Source organism: Paramisgurnus dabryanus, chromosome 21, assembly GCF_030506205.2.
Source record: "Paramisgurnus dabryanus chromosome 21, PD_genome_1.1, whole genome shotgun sequence".
Classification (NCBI taxonomy): Eukaryota; Metazoa; Chordata; class Actinopteri; order Cypriniformes; family Cobitidae; genus Paramisgurnus; species Paramisgurnus dabryanus.
The window spans coordinates 28,398,147-28,421,110 of record NC_133357.1 but is presented as its reverse complement, the minus strand read 5'-3'; the positions used below and the strand labels follow the sequence as shown (position 1 = coordinate 28,421,110).

Below are 22,964 nucleotides of genomic sequence, written 5' to 3'. Positions count from 1 at the left end.
ACTTTTATCCTATATAGACATACAGGATTTTTATGTTGCTGAGCTCACCATTGTGTTGTTTTTTTAGTCAGTATGTACCAAATTGTTGATCTGGTCACTCTTAATGTTCCTGCTATCTCTCTGATGGATTTGTTGTGTTTTTGAAACCTAAATATGGTCTGTATCACTTGCATGGAGATGTCCCTGAATCGAATGATTTGGGTTCACAGCCACAGCTTTCAAATGCAATTGTCACACTTCAATCAACTCCAGACCTTTAACATCTGTCATTCATGAGGAAATTATTTAAAAATAGACAATACCATTCCATAAAACAGGTTTTAAGTCAACTGTTCCATTACTTTAAAAAGGGAGAGCTCCATATTAAACGGCTGTAATTCCTAAATCCTTTAGCCAATTTGGATATGAATACCCTCAAAATAAAGCTGAGAGTGTGCACTGTAAGCCAATAGTCATAATATGACTGTAAATGGAATACATTTTGGTAAACAGCTAAAATATCACAAAATGTGCCTCTGTTCCAATACTTATGGAGGGCACTGTATATATATATATATATTCTATTAAATTTCACAAGTATACCTTTGAAAACCATAGTAAGCATGGTAAAGGGTACTGTTTGGCCATCGTAATGAACACAGGGTTAGTGTTTGGTTGACCAGCGAGAGGTTTACTTTTGTGCAGTAAAAAGCTCAAAAGAAGAACTGCCTATCGTTGTCTGGACCTTTGTTTGTGTTTTTGTAATCATTATAGTAGAAACACAACAAGGGACAAGCGTGATAAACTTATCAATGTTTGTTTATAGCTGCCATTACTCCCTCACGTGTTGATTATGAAAGCTGTTATGTGTGCACACGCGAGTGATCCTGTGTTTAATAAACTTGCTGTGCGGAGATATATGCTTAGACGCAACTAAATAAGGATTGTACTGTTTGCAATCGCGTATTTTATAAGAATACCAAAAAGCGCGTCAAATTTTCTGACTCGTGTGTTTGTGTATGTGCGTTTCCCTTCGCACTGTCAGAATCCTGCCGGATCCTGTTGGTATTTAGATCTAGTTTAGCATGGCAGGGTTCTGACAGTACATATGTTCTATGTGGGAAATGTGTGGTTGTAGTATTGGTTTATTCCGACCACGCATTTCCCGGGTCTCGTCACTTTTTCCCGGATCCCTTACTTGTAATTATTTCCAGCTGTATGTAATTTACTTTCTCCCTATTTAAGAGTCCTTGTGTTTGTTGGCCAGTGCACGTTCGTCTTGTTTCATGCCTTGTCGTATCCTGTTGGTTCCTGTGAGTATTAAGTTTAGATTTTGTCATCGCCTGTTTTCTGTTTTGAGAAGTTTATTGTTAGTGTTGTTAAAGTTTAGTGTTAGTTTAGTGTCGTGTTTTCCCAGTCTTGTTTTGCCCCCTCGTGGGTTTTGTTTTCTTGTTTTTACCCCGTCTGTTCAATAAATTCCTTTTTTGTTACGTCCGCATCTGGGTTCGTGTTTTGTGTTCCCCAATTCCTGACAGAACGAACGTGCCATAAAAGAACCCAGCGGACATGTTCACCGGTACTCGCCTGGCGAGACGGGGAAAGGGTTGCCGCCCCGCATACGAGTCGGGTTACGAGTTTTTTGACCCGCTCGTATGCGGACCCGAGGTCAACACCAGGCAGAACCCGACCCGAACCGCCGAACCCCATCGACTCTCGTCCATCCGAGAGGGAAGGACCGTTGGGATGTGGGGGTTCGGCGACCCTGAACTCTCTCCTCCGGCTCCAGAGAGCCGCTCCCCGCCTCTGTCCCTTCGAGGGAAGCGTGAGAGGAGGATCTCCTGGGAGTCTTCATCTGGGGGGTCCTCCTCTGACTTAAGAGCACCACCACATCCTCTATCTGCTCCGCGACCCCGAAGGAAGAACAGGAGGAAGGGTTGTCTGGTTCAGCCGCCAGAACGTCCAGAGCCGCCGACGCAGCCGCCTGAGCGTCCAGAGCCGCCGACGCAGCCGCCTGAGCGTCCAGAGCCGCCGACGCAGCCGCCTGAGCGTCCAGAGCCGCCGACGCAGCCGCCTGAGCGTCCAGAGCCGTCGACGCAGCCGCAAGCGCAACCCCAGCCGTGTGCGCAGCCGCAAGCGCAACCCCAGCCGTGGGCGCAGTCAGCGCAACCCCAGCCGTGGGCGCAGTCAGCGCAACCCCAGCCGTGGGCGCAGCCAGCGCCACCCCAGCCAGGTTTTGCGGATCTCGGCCAGAACTTTCCTTGGACTCACCCGAAGTCCACTCAGACTCTTTTCCCACCCTCCCACCCTGGACCACCCCCTATGAACTCTGTTGTTCCCCCACCCCCCCCTCCCTTGTTTATTATTTTTGTTATCCCACCCTAACCCGTTTGTAATTCTGTCTTGTTTGCCCTTAATGTTATTTGTTATGTTTTCTTGGATGTTCTCAGTCTGTCAGTCGGTCTTGTCCCATGTTTAGTGTTCCCCCTTCGAAGGCGTCTAGTAGCCGCCTTTTGGAGGGGGGCGTACTGTCAGAATCCTGCCGGATCCTGTTGGTATTTAGATCTAGTTTAGCATGGCAGGGTTCTGACAGTACATATGTTCTATGTGGGAAATGTGTGGTTGTAGTATTGGTTTATTCCGACCACGCATTTCCCGGGTCTCGTCACTTTTTCCCCGATCCCTTACTTGTAATTATTTCCAGCTGTATGTAATTTACTTTCTCCCTATTTAAGAGTCCTTGTGTTTGTTGTCCAGTGCACGTTCGTCTTGTTTCATGCCTTGTCGTATCCTGTTGGTTCCTGTGAGTATTAAGTTTAGATTTTGTCATCGCCTGTTTTCTGTTTTGAGAAGTTTATTGTTAGTGTTGTTAAAGTTTAGTGTTAGTTTAGTGTCGTGTTTTCCCAGTCTTGTTTTGCCCCCTCGTGGGTTTTGTTTTCTTGTTTTTACCCCGTCTGTTCAATAAATTCCTTTTTTGTTACGTCCGCATCTGGGTTCGTGTTTTGTGTTCCCCAATTCCTGACACGCGTGAACTGTTTGACGGAAGACAAAGAAAACACTCGCGTCTGAAGATACTGACACAAATACGCAAGTAAATAAGGATTTAGATGTCATGTTTGATGCACTCCAGTGTTTCCCCTAGGTTTACAGCTTTGGGGGGGGGGGGGGGGTTGGCTGGGTATGTATATACAGGGGTTAAATGGTGATTTGTTATGTGGGAGCTCTGTGGGGAGGGGTACTTCAAGGGATAACATGTTTAATACTGATGAGAGCAAAGCCACTGGTATGTTTCAATGACATTCTGGATAGGATTTGATAAGTTTCAGCTTTAAAAAGCTTTAAAAAAAATTTAAAAGAGCATCTGAACTTTAAATGATGCAAGTCTATGAGTTTAAAACCCTATATCCATTTGTTGCACATGTCATTATGCACAATTAATCAAACTTTGAAGGAAATTAACAGAATCAACCGCCTTGAATAATTCTAGGCATAAGATGGGCTACCCCAAAAGACTCAATTAACAAGAAAAGGTTCAACACACAGTACTGTATCAGCAACATGTCTTAGAAATTAGCCATGGAGATTCCCTATACTGGTCAGCAGCTAGTAAAACAATCATATAGTTAGGATTGATTTGTGTAATCAAAATACATTATTTTATTATTTTATACAATGAGTTAAATCCAGTGTTATCCAGTTAACATACTGTAATTAGATGACATACATACTTTAGTTTTCTATTAAGTTTTCTCAACGTGGGCACCATTCTTACCTCTCTCTCTCTCTCTCTCTCTCGCGCACGCAGCACACACACACACACACACACACACCTCATGTCAAATGGTCATGCGTGAGCATTCTTGAAGCTGCTCTGAGTTTTTTCGCTTGGGCTGCATATTTTCAACTTGCGCGAAGACGTGTTTAAAGGGAAAAGCGCGTGTTTCCGCGGCAATTGCACCGCCCAATTCGCGTCATTCGCAAATTCAGAAATATGACATCATACAATGTTACTGTTACACAGAGTTACTACAAAAGATGTGCGCGGCGTGGGCATATATAGCATGTAAGAGAGGGAGAGAATGCCCGCGTGTGTGTGGGAAAGTCATGATAAACTCGACCAGTCGCTTTAAAGAAAATTAAATCAAATTTTCTTGGCCTTCAAGGGGGGCGGGTCAAGCCATTAGGAGGGCGGGGCGCCCCCCTTATATAATGGTAGGGGAAACACTGCACTCGGATGAAACAACTCAGCATAACAAGGAATAGAGAGACTGGATTGTGGATTGCGTATCCATTGACTGCAGGAGGCATATGAGTTATGCATATGGATGTCTCTGCTCATTCACTTCAATGGCGCGGGGGTGTGGCGATCTCATCTCATTACATAAAAACAGGTAACAGGAGAAAGACGGTACATCTCCTCCTTCTCATACAGTTTACACCGACTGACAATATCTGTTTTCGATCTCAGCAGACATTCCAAGCATTATGTAGACATTTATCTTTTGTTTCTATGACAAGTATTCGTTAAGTTACAGTAAATTTTTCTGACATGTTTCTGAAAGGACTTCACTGAGGGAGAGAGAACAAAAACGCATCATGTTTATTTTCTTAATTTTGCGAAAAGCACAACATTCTGTTTTTATTAGGAGTGGACAGAAAAAAACTAGACACTTTAACGTTTTAAATGATGTATAAATCATATCTGTATGTCAAAAATCAGCTGAGTAATTTAAGTCTCTTTGCGGAGTGATTGAAAAATAAAGAGTTTGTGGCGCCCACGCCGCAGTCGACCCCAGAGTGTTAAAGCCACAAAGAGGTGCAGATTTTCCAGAAAATAGGCCTACTAGGCTCACAGACTAAAGGAATAGACAACTAATAAATTGTGAGCAAACTTTTTTAGTCTGTTCACACATTCAAATTAGACAACTATTCTTTCACCTTGCACATAATATGTAGTCTGGTCTAGTAGTTTCTCTTGTAAACTACCTTTTGGAACAGTTGATTTGCAACAGATAGTGTAGGCAAGATATATTTAGGGGAACATTTTGCATATGTATTAACAATATTACAGGTAGGCCTAATACATTAATAAAATATATATAAATACTCTATTCTAAAACATAAAAGATGAGGGAAACATGGTGTTTTAAGAGATTAGTTATAGGTTTAACAAACTTTAATATACTGTATGCACTGTAAGTCGCTTTGGATAAAAGCCTCAATATTTTCATAAAAATATCAAAATAACAGTATTTTATCTCTATGTACATACATTTTACAAAATATAACCCAATTCAGAGTTTCTAAATTGATGCTTATATATTTTAGTCAAGGAACCTAATGTCAAGTACTGTAACACATGACATAACAAATAACTGATAATTGTAAATCTGGAAATAAAAGTTTCAGTAGTTCGCTTCATCTTTCCTATTAATGATGGCAGGCAGAGAACCAGGTAGTGATTAAGGGTGTTTTCACACATACACTGTTTAGGTCGGCCTAAATGACGTGTCTCTCCGAGTACGGTTAGTTTGGGTCAGTGTGAACACAACAGCCGCACTCGGGTGCGCACTAGACGGCCGCTCCTAGACCACTCTAAACAGGTGGTCTCGGAGCAGCTGTCGCCGAACTCTGGGCGACCCACCTGTGGTGTGAACACTGCTGGACCTCGGGCCGAACCAAATACAGGAAGTTCTCCACATGTTTGAGCCACTGTGCTTCCGTCGTGACGTGAACCCGGTGTTATATTGTGGGTTAACAACAAACAAGCCTTCCCTGGTCTGTTTCAGAGATTCGCTGTCTCCTTTATGTTTGAGCTGATGATTTTATAAATGCATAGCTCTCCTCCACACACAAATAGTGACATTACGGGCTTTTTAGCAAACAGCTCCGTGAGAAAGGCTTTAATAGAACAGCTACGCAATTTCGCGTTTGTTAGAATCTAATTCTAAGCAGGTCTAGAGGTATGAGAGTTTCTTTTAAGTTCGGTACTTAGGTTGTTAGGTGAGGATCTGAGGTGAGCAGCAGAGAAATCTGATATCAGAGGATCATGAAAGAGACTGACACCAAATGCCGTTCAATCATAGACCAAATTTTATTAGACATCCTTCACATTATATAGGATGTCTGGCACAATCTCGTGATCAACACAGTGACAAATATGTCTGGAAAACAATCACATGACTAAGACAGTTGAATGGTGCAAATGAGGAAGGGGAGAGTGGAATAGGGAAGTAGGGTCTGACACATGTTCCTAAAATACCCTCCTTGCCCCAACCACAACCAACCTGCAGTTAACCAAAGGATATTTCATAATATCTCCTAAACATAGCATTTGCAAAATCATCAATCACTGGGGAAAACTTTACTTGAATCAGGCCAGAAAATAAAGTGTGTTATACAAAGATCAAACCAGACACATAGAATTTCTATAATATGCATTGTATATATTTAAAACCTTAAAGACAGGATGAGCTTCCCTGCAAGTAAGCTTACGATGGGCCTGTATGGGCATAGCCTAAGGGCCCCGCACAGGTTTGCTCACTGGCGAAACGTTGGCCCCTTAGCACTGGCCCTGCATGGGCAGCCCTCACTTAGCCCCCAGGAAGCCCTCACATAGAGAAATCCCCAGAGTTAAATGAACACTGCTGGATGTATATTTTGTCCCAATCTTACAGAGTGTTAAAAAGTAACAATGAAGCAGAATTAAAAGCGCTGTTATCCTCTCTCACACCATCTCTGTCTGAAACCTAAAATTGCATTTTTACATCTTATTGGTAGAGTCATTTTCTTACTTTAGGTTGAGATTTTGTTTCATTTAAAGTCACCACTATTGTGATCAGTGTTTGATTTAGTTAAACTTGACTCGTGACTCTTACATTGTTCAATCATTTGATTGCTATAACTTTGTGTGTTTAAGACATGTTTGTTATAGCAGAGTGCGATACTTTGGTGATGGTCAGTTCAGTAAATAAAGTCTAAATATCATCATATAAAAACGTATGTATTAATTTATTGTTTGCACACTTATCAGAAGGATCTTTCTCTGACAATGTGATACTATAGTATGAGATCCAGCTCTCTCTTAGCAGTTTGTCTTTCTGAAGAATTTTGAAACACTGACACTCAAAAATTAACTGCGCTACAATGTAGACACACAAATATCAAGGATCAGAGTATGAATCACAATGATGGTGAAAATAAAATGAAAAGCTTCATGCTGCAATGTATGCTGGGTATTAACAAATTACAAATCTCATCCAGGACTCCCAGAATGCACTGCGGCATGAATAAATAATGACCTTTATTTACCATTTTCTTTGTCACCATTGTTGAGATTCATACTCCGATTCTTGATGTCTGTGCATCTACATTGTGCAGTGGTTAATGTTTATGTGCAAACTATCAAAATCCTTCAGAATAATTAACTGCTATGAGAGTTCTGGACCTTACACTGTAGTATTTCATTATTAAAAGAAAGGGATGCTTCTGATGAGGGGGGAAAACTATATTAATAAATCTGTTCATTAAACGATTATGTTTGACAAGGTTTATGTATCAACCATCAATATTCAATTACTATAGCCTTTCCTTTGCTATAACATGTGTTTTAAACACACTTCGATATAGCAGCCTGAAAACACTTACAAGCCATCGGTCAAGAGTCAAAGTCCAATTAAAACAACCACTGATCACAATAATGGTGACTTTAAATGAAACAGCCAACATCTTAATATAAGTTAAGAAAATGACTCTTTGAGTAAGATGTGAAATGCAATTTTAGGTTTCAGACAGAGATGTTGAGAAAGAGGATAACAGAGCTTTTAATTCTGCTTCATTGTTACTTTTTAACACTATGTAAGATGGGACAATATATACATCCAGCAGTGTTCATTTAACTCTGGGGATTTTTCTGTATGAGGGCTTCCTGGGGGCTAAGTGAGGGCTGCCCGCGCAGGGCCAGCGCTAAAGGGCCAACGTTTTGCCAATGAGCAAACCTGCGTGGGGCCCTTAGACTAGCCCTAAGTGGGCCCATAAAGGGCCATCGTAGGCTTACTTGCAGGGTTGTCATCAAAATATATGATTAGAGAAAATGCCACCCTGAAAAGGATTATCAAAACCATGTGAACATATAATGTGAATTTAAACAGGATATATAGATATATATTGGGTTTGCTTACAAGTTAACTAGTGGGGGTGGGAAAGGTACATCTTTTAGATTCTTACAGCGTTAAAGCAAAGAAACTTCCCAAAGACGTGCATCGTTTATCTCCACATCTTGATAGCTGCACTCTCCCTGTCAGGCTGGTTGTCCTGGAAACGTGGGGGTGGTCATGAGACGGTAAGAGCTGTCAGAGACCAATGACAGCGCTGACCGTTGTTACATGGTCTACGGTGTGGCATTTCGAGTAAAAAAAAAATGTGAACACGGACAGCACTAACTGAAAAATGATACAATGTATTTTGGTGCGCTCCGAGGCCGCACCAACTAGGGTTGCCACCTGTCCCGGTTTACCGGGATTGTCCTTCTTTTTAATAACCTGTCCCGGGAAATGTATCAACTCTCCTGGGACACTGAATGTCCCGGTTTTCGAAAAGCTATGTGAATACGAAATTTAACGCGCGCACGGCAGAGAGGGAGACCTTGCGTCTGTGTGTGTGTTTGCCTCATTTAGCGCATGTAAGACAGAGAGCATCCTGATTGGCCTGTTTCAGAACATCAACCAATCAATTGTCATTGTGGGCGGGCTTTTATCTCTTCTCCCGGACCACACTATCAGGGTATCTAGAAACAGGAGCGCCATGGCAGAGGGAGAGTGCCCCAAAAACGAAAATATAAGACACATTTGACACCAGACTACACGAAAGTGTATCCCTGTCTTAAAAGAGTTAAAATCTTGCATGGTGTAGAGTTTGTAACAGTGACTTCAGCTTAACCCATGACGGGTTAAATGATTGTAAAATACATGTTGAGGTGAGTTCAACAAGTTTAATTTCATGTGCATATTTGCTAGTTGCTATTTAGACCTGTTTAAAGGTGCAATGGAATATAAATAAAAACAGTTTACATAAATAGTATAAGCAGCTTTAATAAATTGTAAAACTGATTTACATATTTTAACATAATGAACAAATAATTGGGTAACACTTTACAATAAGGTTCATTAGTTAACACATGAACTAATAATAAACTGCACTTATAGCATAAAGCAATTTTTTATCTTTGTTAATGTTATTAATACATTTATTTAAATCTTGTTAACATTAGTTAATGCACTGTGAACTAACATGAATAAACCATGAAAAGCTGTATTTTTATTTACTAACGTTATCAAAGATTAACAAATACAGTAACAAATGTACTGCTCACGGTTAGTTCATGTTAGTTAATACATTAACTAATGTTAACAAATAAGAATTGAAAAAAAAGAGAATTGTAAAGTGTTGCCAATAATTGCATAGGCCTATAGAAATATTATGCTATGGGGGGGCTTGTGAGCAAACCAATTGGCCGGGTCATCGATATGTCCAGGTTTTTTATCAGACATGGGTGGCAACCCTAGCACCAACATATATGAAAACACTCTGACAGTTCCCTAATCCAATTGCGTTGGGAATTTTCAGATTGACGGCAACCTAGCCCAATGGCGTTTTGCCGAATCATACCTGTATTTCAAAGGAATCCGGTGCCTCGGTCCTCCTTATCGCACAAGTAACTTATTTTACTGAGCGTTTTAGGGTATATTTGCGTTTATTCACATCATGCAATTGGATTAGCAACAAGAGAAGTGGAAATATGCCGTATACCTGCATTTACCCTGAACTAAATCATTGTTTAGAAGTGGGTATACGCAGTGTTGGGCAGTAAATCAAATAGCTTTTCAGTAGCTAAGCTCTTTTTTTTGACCAAGTAGTGAGGTAGCTTCCACACAAGCTACAATTTTCCAAACATTTCTTAAGTCGTCCTGAATTTGAGAATAAGCGCGTCATTTTGAATCGACACAGAACGTCGTTTGTCCCGTAATTTCGAGTTGTGCAGCCTTCCTTCATTCATACAAAACATTACCACTCGCATTCTGTGAAGACTCGTGTTCTTTACCTCTGACTGGGTTATGTCATCAAGCCAAGCTAATATAAAAACATTTAATAAATATTACAATTGAAACTATTAATAGACCACGATTGGTGGACCAAGATATGTCAGGGCAAGGTGTTTTTAAATTAAGGCAGCTCAAACATGCATTTTATTCTGGGAGTAGGATAAGTCCAGCAAACCGCCCCATAATGTGACATTATGCTTGTATTGCCTATAATTACCAAAATACTAAATTGAAACTAAATAAATAATTACATAATAAAACTGGTTTAAAATAAAAAAGTAGCTTGGATGTAGCAAGCTACTATTGATGTAGCTTAGCTTCAGTGGCGGATGCAGAACGTGACATATGGGTGGACATGGATTAAGTCCGGGTGGGCCTGAATCTATGGGTGTCACTTTTGAATAGGAAACTATAACAAGTTGTGCCCTAAATAAGTCCTATCGGGGCCCATCATTAACCCATGTGGGTAGTCTCATGTGGGTCCTATATCTACCTGGTCTACCCATATGGGCCCATCAAGAGCCCATCTTCAACCCATCTGGGCAAACCCATGTGGGGCCACCATGAAACCCCCGGAAAAAAACTTACTGGGCCCCATCTGGGCAGCCCACATGGGGCCCACTCACTAGCCCATATCCATCCTTTATGGGCGCCACATGGGTGTGTTGACAGGGTAGAAAGCTTTAAAACCCTCAGTAAAGAGATTTCACCTGAGGATCGCATTCCAGCACAGCCTCCAGCAGGCGGACGGGCATGCGCTCTACACCTGCGCAGTACGCATCATACACATGTAGGGTGAATTCCAAATGCCGTTTTTGCCGCCTTGAAGGGCACTTTGCGAAGAGGATGATGTTGCATAAACATTAAATCCAAATAAACATAAAAAGATGCTGTATTTTATGGCTCTATTCACCAAGTGAATAGACAATATTGCCCAACTTTCTCTAGAGTTTATTCATCATGAGATCTGATCTTCGAAGGGAATAGGGCATAGGGATGATCACTTTCGATTGTAATTCGCCCGTAGTATTGTTTTGCTTCAGCGTGAGCTGGATACCTGTCTGCTGTTGTTTCACTCTGGTTTGACTTTGCATTAATTATATTTGGCTGAAATGCTTCTATTTACACATTTGCAAAGTTTTATTCTACCAATGATAACACCTATTAAAAATGAACAAATAGTGTGCTGCTTTGTGGTCATTATTGTGTCATTTGGAATAAAACGTTTTTAACAAGAGGTTCAGAGTCATATGCAGTGCCGCTGCTAGCCATTTTGGTGCCCTAAGCATAATTCCTTTATAATGCCCCCGACCCTGAGAAATTTTTTGTTTGTTTTTGCCAGTTTAACTTTTTATTACCAAACATATAACTTAATAGCAGAAAGTAAAATCTTCACAGCTTTAGTCAACACACACATTTGAAAGTGCAAACTTTTATAGAATAGCAAAATAGAACAAATACCAAACTTAAATTATCAAAATAATCCAGACATGTTTTTCCCAAGTACAATGTCACTTTAAATAAATTACATTAAATAAACATCAATAACAAGAATACTCAAAATTCTTAAATATTACAAAGATTTAGAGAACTAAGTGTCACAGTAATGTTTGCTTCATATCATGACATTTTATATTTATATATATTTAACAGTCAGGAATTGTTAGCCTACCATGTGCACTGACTGCTAACATTAACTAAGTATTAACCACCGTCACGTCAAAATAAACCACAAAATAAACTAACTGCTCAATATCTAAAAAAAACGTATAAAGAAAGTAACAGCTGCCGTCAGTTATTTGTAAAATGCATAGGTAATGTTTTACAGTAAAATCTCAATTTAGCTTGCACTGAAGTTATAACTTATAACAACATAGTTTGCTAACATTAATATCAGCACAGCAAGATCGCCTCGATCAGCTGCAGCCCATGCGCATTTCCCTTATTTAGGAATTAAACATGATGGACTTACCTGCAAGTGATGCACGGGCATCATCCCGCAGTTTCATCTTTTTTCTTTTTCCGATCCTGACCCCTGCTGTCTTTTCGGGCCATTTCCAAAAGTTGCCTACTGACTGGCCGTTTCTCAATCCGAAAGCTGCAACCTGCGCGAGGTCTCATATGCAGGCTGCATACGTCATCAAGCCTGGTTTATTTTAGTTAACTGAACATTACATTAGCAAGTCATAAGCATATTAAAACAATTTACGATTAACTAAGAATAATGGTCAACTTCATAATCGTTAATATTACGAAATAAGAACTTTTTGATGATGTATGCAGCCTAGAAATGCGACCTCTGGAGGCTGCAGCCTTCAGATTGAGAAACGGCCTCTGTCAAACTTCGTCAGGCGCCCGCGCGATCAACCGACACGGACCATCAAAGGCTGTGGGGCATACTTTCTATACTAGCGCAATTAAATTATCTCGTCCCCCCTTTTTTGTAACATTTACATGGATAAAAAGTGCCTAATAATATTTCAATAGACTAATGAAATTCTATCAGCATTATAATTTTTTTTCATTAGGCTATTGTTTTGGTGCCCTCTCAGCACCTGGTGCCCTACGCACAGCGCGTGATGCGCGTTATGGGAGCGGCGGGGCTGGTCATATGCGATTGCAATGCATCACTTCAAATATGCCTAAATGTTAGAGTTACCTGGTAAATAGGGAATAAGTTGCTATTTTTATACCTGCCTTAAAACACAGATAACCACAATAAATCAGCTGGACTTTTGTTATTAAAAGCATATCAGTAATATAGGCTACTACATCAAAACTGATGTGCTGTTCTATTTTATTTGCCGATCTGCTTGTAGACATCGACTGTATACAATATAATTTCATCAGATATAGTTAATATGAAAAATTCACAATAAAATCATAAAACAAACAATAATTAATTACCCCATAGTGTGCTGTATCCTTTTGTAGGGTGCAGTTTAGCGGCCCCTAGAGGTAATATATCTTATTTAAGTGGAGCATGTGGTGGTCAGCCATATTTTTTGTGTTAGTGCTCCAAGAGGATACATGAGTGTAATCCCTCTCAATCTTCACTTTGTGGGTTCTTGGACAAAGCATTGTCTGTAAGTTTGTTTTTAATCAGTAAAGTTGTACATGTTTTTTAGTGTTTGTTATTGTATTGTGTTTGAAGCTATTTGATGAGTTTGCATAGGCCTACTAAACATAGTTCCCTTTCAGTCGGTCACTACGACGTCACGTCGTGACCGACGAATTGGGAACTCGCTTAGAGAGACCAATCTGCTTCGTATACTACTAAAACGCCAATGAACTTGGCATTGAGATATTTGCATAATGCTGGCGCCGCCCCGCCAGGTGCCTTTATAAGCAGCAGGTGCAAATAGGGAAAATAGCTTTTTCGCTTCGAAAGCCGGCTTTATCTGCTACTGAGAAGCTACTTTACTCTGTTGGGATTTGATTGCTGAAGTTGGTTGAACTAGCAGTATCACAGCGGACGCTTCGCTTATTCCACGGCTCTACATCTGTTTATTATTTTGAGTTTAGTGTGTGCGTTGCCTTCCTGTGCGCTCATCAACTAAGCATCTGAGTGAATTTCCCTAAAAGAGTGATACGAGAGAGCTTTGTGCCTTGTTAAAGGCAGCCACTCTCTCGTATATGCGGAGATCAGCGTCCTTTTCAGGATAGCTTTTCGCCGTGCGATCTTGGATGCGAGAAGTATGAGGGTTCCAGTGACGGTCACGAGCGCTGTCTTCGTGCTCAGGCATCGAGCTCTCCGGGGCTGCGTTCGTGGAGAGTTTCTGTTCTCTCTGTGAGAGCATAACCCTCTTGGATTGCGGAGACGACTGTCGTTTCTACGGGAACGCTGTCCGCGCCTTTGCAGTGCTGACGCCGCCATGGTGCGGCTGTCAAGCGCTCGCAGGGCGCCCTTCGCGTCACTACGCTGAGTAGGACGGAGGATGCGTCCTCCACCTACCGGCCTTCTCATCCTCAGCCGGTTGAGGCTCCGGTGGAGACTGCAGAGTCGTGTTCTACGATGTCTGCCGAATCCATTGGACCTCCTTCTGGTCCCGTCACTTCTGCAGCATCAGAGGGGTGTCCATTTTTCCTCCGAGGCAGAGTCGTTCCGGAGATGGCGGCCGTGCCCGCGAGCGGCGGAGACGGTAGAGTTGGAAAGGTTAACCCCTCCCCGCCCGAACCGTCCCGCCCACATGATTGGTACTTCGGAGCTGCTCGGGCCTCTCGGTCCTCTCCTCCTGTGCCTTTCTTGCCCGACGGCACGAAGAGCTGACGTGATTTGCGGCCGTCCGGCCGTTCAGCTTCACCCCTCACCTCCCTCACCAACGGAGCCGCTGAGGGCGGGGACCCCTTCAGTGGAGCGGGATGCGTTCCTGGAGGGACCACCCAACCCTTCCCTCCCGTGTTTGTAGACAGTCGTCCGGTCACGGACGCTGCCCATCAGGCATGCCGGAGAGGCGGCTTCGGCCCTGCACGCAATAACGTTGCTGCAGGCTCACAAGGATTTACGAGGGAGCCCGCGACCTTCAGTCGTGCGATGTCCACCACAGTGGTTCAAGATCGCCACCTTTGGCTGTGTCTGGCTGACATGACGGACGCAGACGAGAACAACTTGAATGCTCCTGTCTCACAGACCGGCCTCTTCGGCGAGCCAGGGGAGTCGTACAGCTCCGCTGCGCAGACTGAGGCGATCTCCTAGGTCATGCCCCGGCGGAAGAGAGCTGCCCTTGGTCCACCACGCCGGCTCCTCAGTCTGCCTCTCGCCGTCGGCGTCCTGCGGCGACCACCTCCGTTCCCCTCCTCGGACCCCATCTCGGCAGCGCAGGGGAACCGGTCGTCAGCAGCTCGCCCCGCCCGCTTAGCCGCTTCCCGTGAAATTCGGGAGTTTAAGTGGCCAGTGAAGGGCGACCCGGATTGGCAGAGGATCACTCTTCAGGAGATGGAGCTCCTTCCCCCGATAGAGGGTCGGGTGGAAAATCCTTGGTTTACATATGTTCCACCGGCTGTTTCGCCGGTACCCACTTAACCACACATAAGAGTGCATTCCTCTTCCCTCTCTAGGTCTCCGGAGGATCGAGAGAGCCGTGAGCGGGTACACACCAGCTCCCCTACCTCTCCTCTATCGCCAGCGGGTGACCTGAGGAGTCCGAGCTCTCCGCTGAGGAGACCGGACCACCAGCACCCTCATCGGAGTCTGCGCTCTCCGTAGAGGAGACCAGATGACCGTTACCCTCAGCGGGCTCAGGTCAGTGTCACACACACATACTGTAGATGTTTATGCTGTCACAGCAGACGCACCGGCAGTCCCACCTGTCTCGCTTCGCTGCCCCACCGCGGGTACTTCGGTAGTGTCGTTATTTCTCCTCGTACGGTGCCTGGGTGCTTGGCTTCAGTTCCCAGCCCGTTTCGTTGGGTTTTACGCACGATCCGCCTCGGTTACGAATCCGGCACACCCCCAAAATTCGGGCGTTCGTTTCACTGTAGTGAAAGCGTCCGATGCACATGTACTGCGTGCAAAAATCGATATCCTGTTGGCGAAGGATGTTCGAGCCGGTCCCTCTTACCGAGATGATGATGATGATAGGGTTTTTCCAGCCTTTATCTCATAGTACCCAAAATACGCGGCGGGTTACGATCGATTTGATTTACGCACCGGCTCTACGAAGGTGTTCTTTTTGGATGATAACGCCGAGGCTCGTATTTCAATATTCAGATCGGTTTGCAGCCTTAGACCTGTAAGACATGTACTTATGTGTCCATCTCCCCTCGCTTTAGACCGTTTTTTCGCTCTGCGTCGTGGGGTGGGCATATTAATACTAAGTACACCATTCGAGCTGTCTCTCTCTCTCTCCGTGTCTCCATGTGTAGTCACGGCATTAAGATATCAGAGAGAGAGCGTTGTTCGCATTCTGCTTTTTTCTACGTCGACTTATAATAGCCCGTTCTTGGCAGACGTGCGCGAACACAGAGAGTTAATGCTTCGGCTTCTCGCTCGTTTAAGTCTTCAGGTCGTCTGGGAAAGAGCAACTTTGCCCCGTGCAGAGGATCCTTTTTCTCAGTATGGAAATAAGACTCGATCGACTAATTGGCGTGTTTAACAAGAGCGCGCAACCAGTCAGTTCTGACTTGCCTCGGTTTAATTCGAGGGAAGTACGCGGTCCCTCTGAAACAATTTCAGAAGCTCCTGGACATATGACAGCATGCTGCGGCTGTGACGCCGCCCGAGCTGCTTCATATGAGACCGCTTCAGCATTGGCTTACGATCGAGTCTCGAGGAGAGCGTGGCACACCGACATACACCGTGTAAACATTGCACCTGCGTGTCATTTAAATTTTTTCCCTGTGGTAGACCCGGCATTTCCGATAGAAGATATGCCCCTGAGGGGTCTCCTGGCATTCTGTATATTGCAATGCCCTCAGCACGGGATGATCAGCCACGTATGACGGGCTTGCAGTCTCAGGGGTGTGCATAGCACCCCAACTGCCGCGAGCGGTGCGCTGTATATCTGGGACTTGTACGCTCCGCTATGGAGATGCGAGGGAAGGATGTATTAGCCGACACCAATAACATTGCGACTGTTGCGTTATTTACCGTTAAGGCGGTTTTGCGCTCTCGTCACCTGTCGCATCTCGCTCGTCATCTCCTCCTTTGGAGTCAGAAGCATCTGAGGTCCCTTCGTGCCATTTACATCCCGGGTTCGCTCAATACAGCGGACGCGCTTCCCGAGCTGCGCCCCCGGCGAATGGCGACTCCACCTCCAGACGGTCCAGCTAATTTGGAAGAAGTTCGGTTGTGCGTAGATAGATCTGTTTGCGTCGCCGGACGATACCCACTGTCGCCTATTTTATTCACTAACCGAGGGCAGCCTCGGCGTGGATGCGTTGGCACACAGCTGGCCGCGGGGGGTGCGTAAATACGCATTCCTTCCAGTGAGCTTTATTGCGCAGACACTGTGCAAAGTCAGGCAGGACGAGGAGAGCCTTTTATTAGTCGCCCCGTACTGGATCGGGTTTCAGAGTTAATGCTCCTCGCGACAGCCCCTCCCTGACGATTTCCCCTGAGGAAAGACTTTCTTTCTCAAGGAAGGGGCACATTATGGCACCCGCGCCCCGACCTGTGGGATTTCCATGTATGGTCGTTGAGCGCGCGCAAGGTTTAGGTGATTTATCGCAAACGGTATCTAACACCATCGACGCGGTTCGAGCACCGTCCACAAGACGGGCTTACGCGCTTAAAGAAACCTTTCTCGTCACCCGGTGCTCTTCGCAACGCGAGGACCCCAGAGAATGCCCATTAACATTGTGCTTTTATATCTTTAACATAGGTTAGATGGTAGGCTGTCCCTCCGCCATTAAAGTTGATATCGCCGCTATTTCTGCTCATCACTCTCTTATCAACGGCAGATCAGTTGGCCAGCACGATTTAATTATTACATTTAAGAGGCGCTCGCAGGCTAAACCCCTCGCGCCCTCCTTCTATTCCTCCCTGGGACCTGTCCATGGTGCTGAAAGCCCTGCAGGCCCCCCCGTTCGAGCCTTTGCAGTCTGTGAGTCTGAAGCTTTTATCAATGAAAGCTCTGACCCTGCTAGCATTGGCCTCAGTGAAGAGAGTAGGGGATTTACATGCATTCTCTGTTGACGACTCGTGCCTTCAGTTTGGTCCTGCTGCCTCAAGTGTAACGTTGAGGCCCAGACCAGGTTACGTGCCCAAAGTTCCCACCACTCCCTTCAGAGATAAGGTGGTGAGCTTGCAAGCGCTGCCCCCCGGAGGACGCAGACCCAACCATGGCTTTGTTGTGCCCCGTACGCGCACTGCGACTCTACGTGGTTCGCACGCAAAGCCTCAGGACCTCAGACCAGCTCTTTGTTTGTTATGGTGGCCAGCAGAAAGGGAAAGCTGTCACTAAGCAGAGGATGTCTCATTGGATAATTGATACTATCGCCCTGGATTATAATCTTCAGGGTATTCCTTGCCCCTTTAATTTGAGAGCGCACTCCACACGGAGCGTTGCCTCATCTTGGGCTCTAGCTCGTGGTTCCTCGCTAACAGACATCTGTAGAGCTGCTGGTTGGGCGACACCTAATACGTTCATTAGATTTTACAGTGTTCGTATTGAGCCTGTATCCTCTCGTGTTCTTTCCTCACCAGGGGGAGCACGGAGAACAGTCTCACAGGTCGGCTTGCAGCCTCCATCTGATGCTTCATAACTGTGTCAGTATGGAAGGCCTTCAGAACAAAAATGCGTAATGGTTTGAATTGTTCTTCCTCCGCTGCCTTGGCAGCCTTTGTTGCGGAGCATTGGCTGTCAGCCTTCACTAGCTGCATCCTCGCGAACCTACGTGTTGGCTCGGGCTCCACATTGTGTCCCACCGGGTTCCTTTGTGAGTATTTTTCCGTGGGGTTAATCCTACTAGCCCACGTTTCCCTTAGCAGAGCACTGCTTTGCTTACACAGCCACGGCTGTCATTTTACCTCAACTACGGTTGACTTTCGCCCACCATTAACCCTTAAGACGGGTGGTGGCTTCCGCAGCGTTCCTATCCCGCTCAGGTAGGGCGCTTCCCAGTTGCTGGCACTTCTGTGGGGTTAAAGGAACATCTAGTGCCCGGCCTTCTGCCTTAAAACCTAATTCTCCTCCTCCTTAAGTGGAACCGGAGGGCTTTACGCAGACACTGGAAGAGGTCAGCCCCTAGTGGCGTTTTGATAGGGATTCCCAATTCGTCGGTCACGACGTGACGTCGTAGTGACCGACTGAAAGGGAACGTCTCGGTTACGGATGTAACCCTCGTTCCCTGAAGGAGGGAACGGAGACGTCACGTCCCGTCGCCACAGGTGCTGCCACCTGCTGTTAAGGCCGGTCACACTTCCGGCTTTCTCAGCGAAAAGAAGCTATTTTCCCTATTTGCACCTGCTGCTTATAAAGGCACCTGGCGGGGCGGCGCCAGCATTATGCAAATATCTCAATGCCAAGTTCATTGGCGTTTTAGTAGTATACGAAGCAGATTGGTCTCTCTAAGCGAGTTCCCAATTCGTCGGTCACGACGTGACGTCTCCGTTCCCTCCTTCAGGGAACGAGGGTTACATCCGTAACCGAGACGTTCCCATGCTGGTTGGATTCATACTATAGGCTACTATGCAGCTGTGGTTTTTTAATATTATATTTCAAATGTGATAGAATATGTGTATATTAAAGAAATGTAAGCTGTTGTGGTGATTTCATGTTCATCGTATTGTTTGCATTACAATTGTTGTGAACACTCTAAAAAATCCTGGGTTATTTTTTTCTACCCAAATGTTGGGTTAAGCCATTTGGGTAATTTTTTGAGTAGTTTTATGTAACCCACCACTGGGTTATTTTCTGGGTAATTTTCACTGAGAGTGGAATCAATAAATCCCCTTCCCCATCCGGACTCAACAACCCAGCTCATTGGGTCAAATCAACTCAGCGCAGATTCAGGTGCAGCACGGGCTGACTGAATTTGAGGTGGATGCAACGCACTCTAATATTTGGAGAAATAAGGTTCGTATCAACATTGATCTAACATATATTTTTAAACCTATTTATACACGTAGCCTATCATAATACCGAGACGTACTTGCCACTACATTCAATTTAACATGGCATTAAATACGCTGCCAGCTTCGTTCGTTTAGGTTGGCTTGTTTGAAATGCCTGTTGGATAGTAAATACGTTTTCTACTGTTTTTGTTTAATGTTTTAAACGTCCCCTTTGGACAAAGCCTTAAGTTTCTTCTTAACTAACGTTATACGACGTCATTTACGTTACTTCAAAGCTCAGTTAACTGTTAACTTAAAACGAGATTAATGTAAGTTAAAGTAAATGCATTTCTTGCATTTTCAGATTATTAAAATGAGATTTTTGACAATTACAGCCCGTAACAAATCACTGGTAATTAATTTCTGAAAACCATTTTTTTTGTACACGAACAGTTAAAGCCGCCCATCCCCCGCTGTACAGCAGTACTGCTGGGTCAAAACAATCTGTCGTGGGGATTTTGGCTCGTCAGCAGAATACAGCAGGAATTTACAAGCAGACATTCTTCAGCGGTTATTTTCTGGTGAAATAAAGGTCTGTAATTGTCTTTGTATCATTTAATCGATACCTATTGGCAAAAGTGTTGTCCAACAAAAGGGGGCATTTCATTATGGTTTGTCAACAACATCAGTCGAGTGCTTGAAATAACTTTTTGTGAGCAGATGCGCGTTTTTCACCACAGAACGGGGTAACGTTGGACAATATATTTAATATGTATATAATGGCGATTAACATTGGACTATAATTATACTTTATTATTATGAGTATAGACTGTTTCATCGGACGCATGTGTGTCGCGGGTACTTCCGGTTTAATGGTCTGACTAGTGCCTAAATTGAATTCTGGAACAAATTACCTCGTCAAAAATAACAAATGGTTTGGTTTCCTAAAAGGCAGGGGGAGACGGCGATCATGAATCACCACTATGTGAAGGGAGGTTTGGCAGCCAAATTGTAGTTAACATTGTATACATTATAGTACACATTTTACTTAGCAACGTTAGTTCAGTGTAGTTTTTTTATACGCTTTAGCTATGAAATAAGAACTAAGGTAATTTACTTGTTGTTTATTTAGCTTGTTATCAGAAATTAACTACTGTAAAAGGACTTTGTTATTTATTCTTAGCGGAGTTTACAGGAAGTTGTTTATAAATGACAGGATTCAACTAACTTTAATATGTCCATTAAAGCCTAATCACACTCTGTGACATTCAAATCTGCGTTCGTGCTTATCCAGCGAGAGCAGTTTACTTGTATGAAACAAACATTCAGATAATCACAGAAGTACTGGAATAAATCTTTATAGTTCAGATATAAACACTGATGTCTATGGAAAGATCAAAAGAGAGTAAATCGTCTTTTCGACAGTGACAATGCTTCAAATATAGTTTCTCTTAAGTACAACATTAATACAAGCAGGTGGTGACAAGTGAATTAAAGGCGGGGTGCATGATCTCTGAAAGCCAATGTTGACATTTGAAATCACCTAAACAAACACACCCCTACCCCAATAGAATCTGGACCTTCTTTTGATTGACCCGCCCCACACATTCACAACCCAGGCAACGAAGTCGGTTAGTAGACACGCCCCTTACTGCTGATTGGCTACAAGTGTGTTTTGGTACTCAGCCCGACTCCCTTTTCCAAAGTGTTTTTCAAAAATCATGCACCCTGCCTTTAAAGTGAGATTTGTTCACGACTTTAAATATCTAAAACAATATAGTTAATAAAATATCTAAAATAATACTTTGTGATTTAACTTTGTAAGTTTTAGCCATTAGTTTCACTATAATTTTTTTGACATGATCGATCGTAGTCAATATTAAAGATATCAAGATTATATTTTCAAAATTTTTTATTTACATTATGTATGAATTTATGAAGAAAACAGTAAATTATAAAAAAATAACTTTTGCTAGGTTTTCACAGGGTCACATATTTGCTCAAGAATGTTTTGAGTTTTAGCATGAATAATATGAGTATGAATGGTCTATTATCTATATTGATAGAAAAAAATGCATAACTTACAGTTAAAAGTTTGTGTTTTTCTATTTTAGGTGGTCTTAGTTTCCATGAGTTTCCTTGGCTAACTTCCCCAGGCATGGTATGTTAATATACTGTCTTTATCATATGGTAACAAGAGTTTTATTTAGTCTTTTTTTAGAAGTTGTTTTTTTTGTTATTTTTGCATTTAGATTGCACAAGACTTTTACACATTACACCAGGATGCAGCTCCAAAACTCTTTGAGAAATGGCTCCCTTGATATACCGATAGGATCTTGCATTCTTCTAAACAAGAAGCAAAGCTTCCAGGTTCAGTTGAGGATATGCCACAAGGTAAAGTTTCTCCACTATTTTGATATTATGGGCCAGATTTACTAATAGCAATTTAATAAAGACACCCACTGATAAATTTAATGAAGAAATTATTTGGCAATAATTGCTGTTGGGAGATTTAACACTTTCTCCACTTATCTTCATTTATTTGAATGCCAGACATTTAACCGACATTATCTGAACATATTGCTTGTCAATTTCTGCTGCTACAGATGCAAAGGGATATCTTGCATTAAAGCTGCTCCCTGTTTTGCTTCCACCTCCACCCGTCAAAACTGCCAGAAAAACAGTCCGGCCCAGCATTGATGATGGCAAAAAAAGCTTTCATCAACATTCAGCCTGTAAGTACAACTCAAGAAATTTACTTTAATACTTTATTTACCAGGTATTTAAATAAACTACCATTCAAAAGTTTGGGACATTAAAACCCACAAAGTCTAATATTGTGAAATACTGTTACTGTTCAACAGTAAATGTAGAAATTATGAATGATTATTAAAAATGCTGTAGAAGTATTGTTCATGCTTGGTTACAATAAAACCTTATTGGAAAGTGTTAACAAAACTCTTGACTTGCTTTTGTATGCCTGTAAGTGGCCGTCTCAAAGTGGGCTAAATCAAGGTGTAATAACTCCCAAACCCACACCCTGACACCCCTCAAGTTTCACCTTAACTCATTTACATTGTGTGTCCTTTAGGTTGGAACAAATATGATGGAGTACCTCCAGCAGGCTGAAGCATCAGGACTTTACCCTTATTTCCTGTCACTTGAAAATGGACCCATGAATCCCAGGCATTCGTCATCCTTGGAGGAGAAACTTTGGACAAGGCACTTTGATTGGGGTAGTAGAAGCACTACATTCTTGCAAGTAAATGAAAAGAGTTTTTTTTTAATAGACTGGGTTTCGGGTACAAGAGTTATCATTGTTTATTTTTTTTTACAGACTTAAGGAAGTGTATTACTTGATGAATATTAATGACATGTTTGTGAAATGTTAC

At 43.2% G+C, this 22,964-nt stretch overlaps 1 protein-coding gene and 1 long non-coding RNA gene across 2 annotated transcripts in view; both read left to right on the top strand.

Moving 5' to 3' along the window:
* LOC135775928 (alpha-2,8-sialyltransferase 8F-like) overlaps window positions 1-22,964 on the top strand; it is a 1,056,838-nt gene that overhangs the window by 792,255 nt on the left and 241,619 nt on the right. The window lies entirely within an intron of this gene.
* Window positions 21,618-22,849, top strand: LOC135776129 (uncharacterized). Its single transcript, XR_010544053.2, has 4 exons — window positions 21,618-21,733; window positions 21,825-21,966; window positions 22,179-22,307; window positions 22,664-22,849. It is a non-coding gene; the product is annotated as an uncharacterized lncRNA (long non-coding RNA).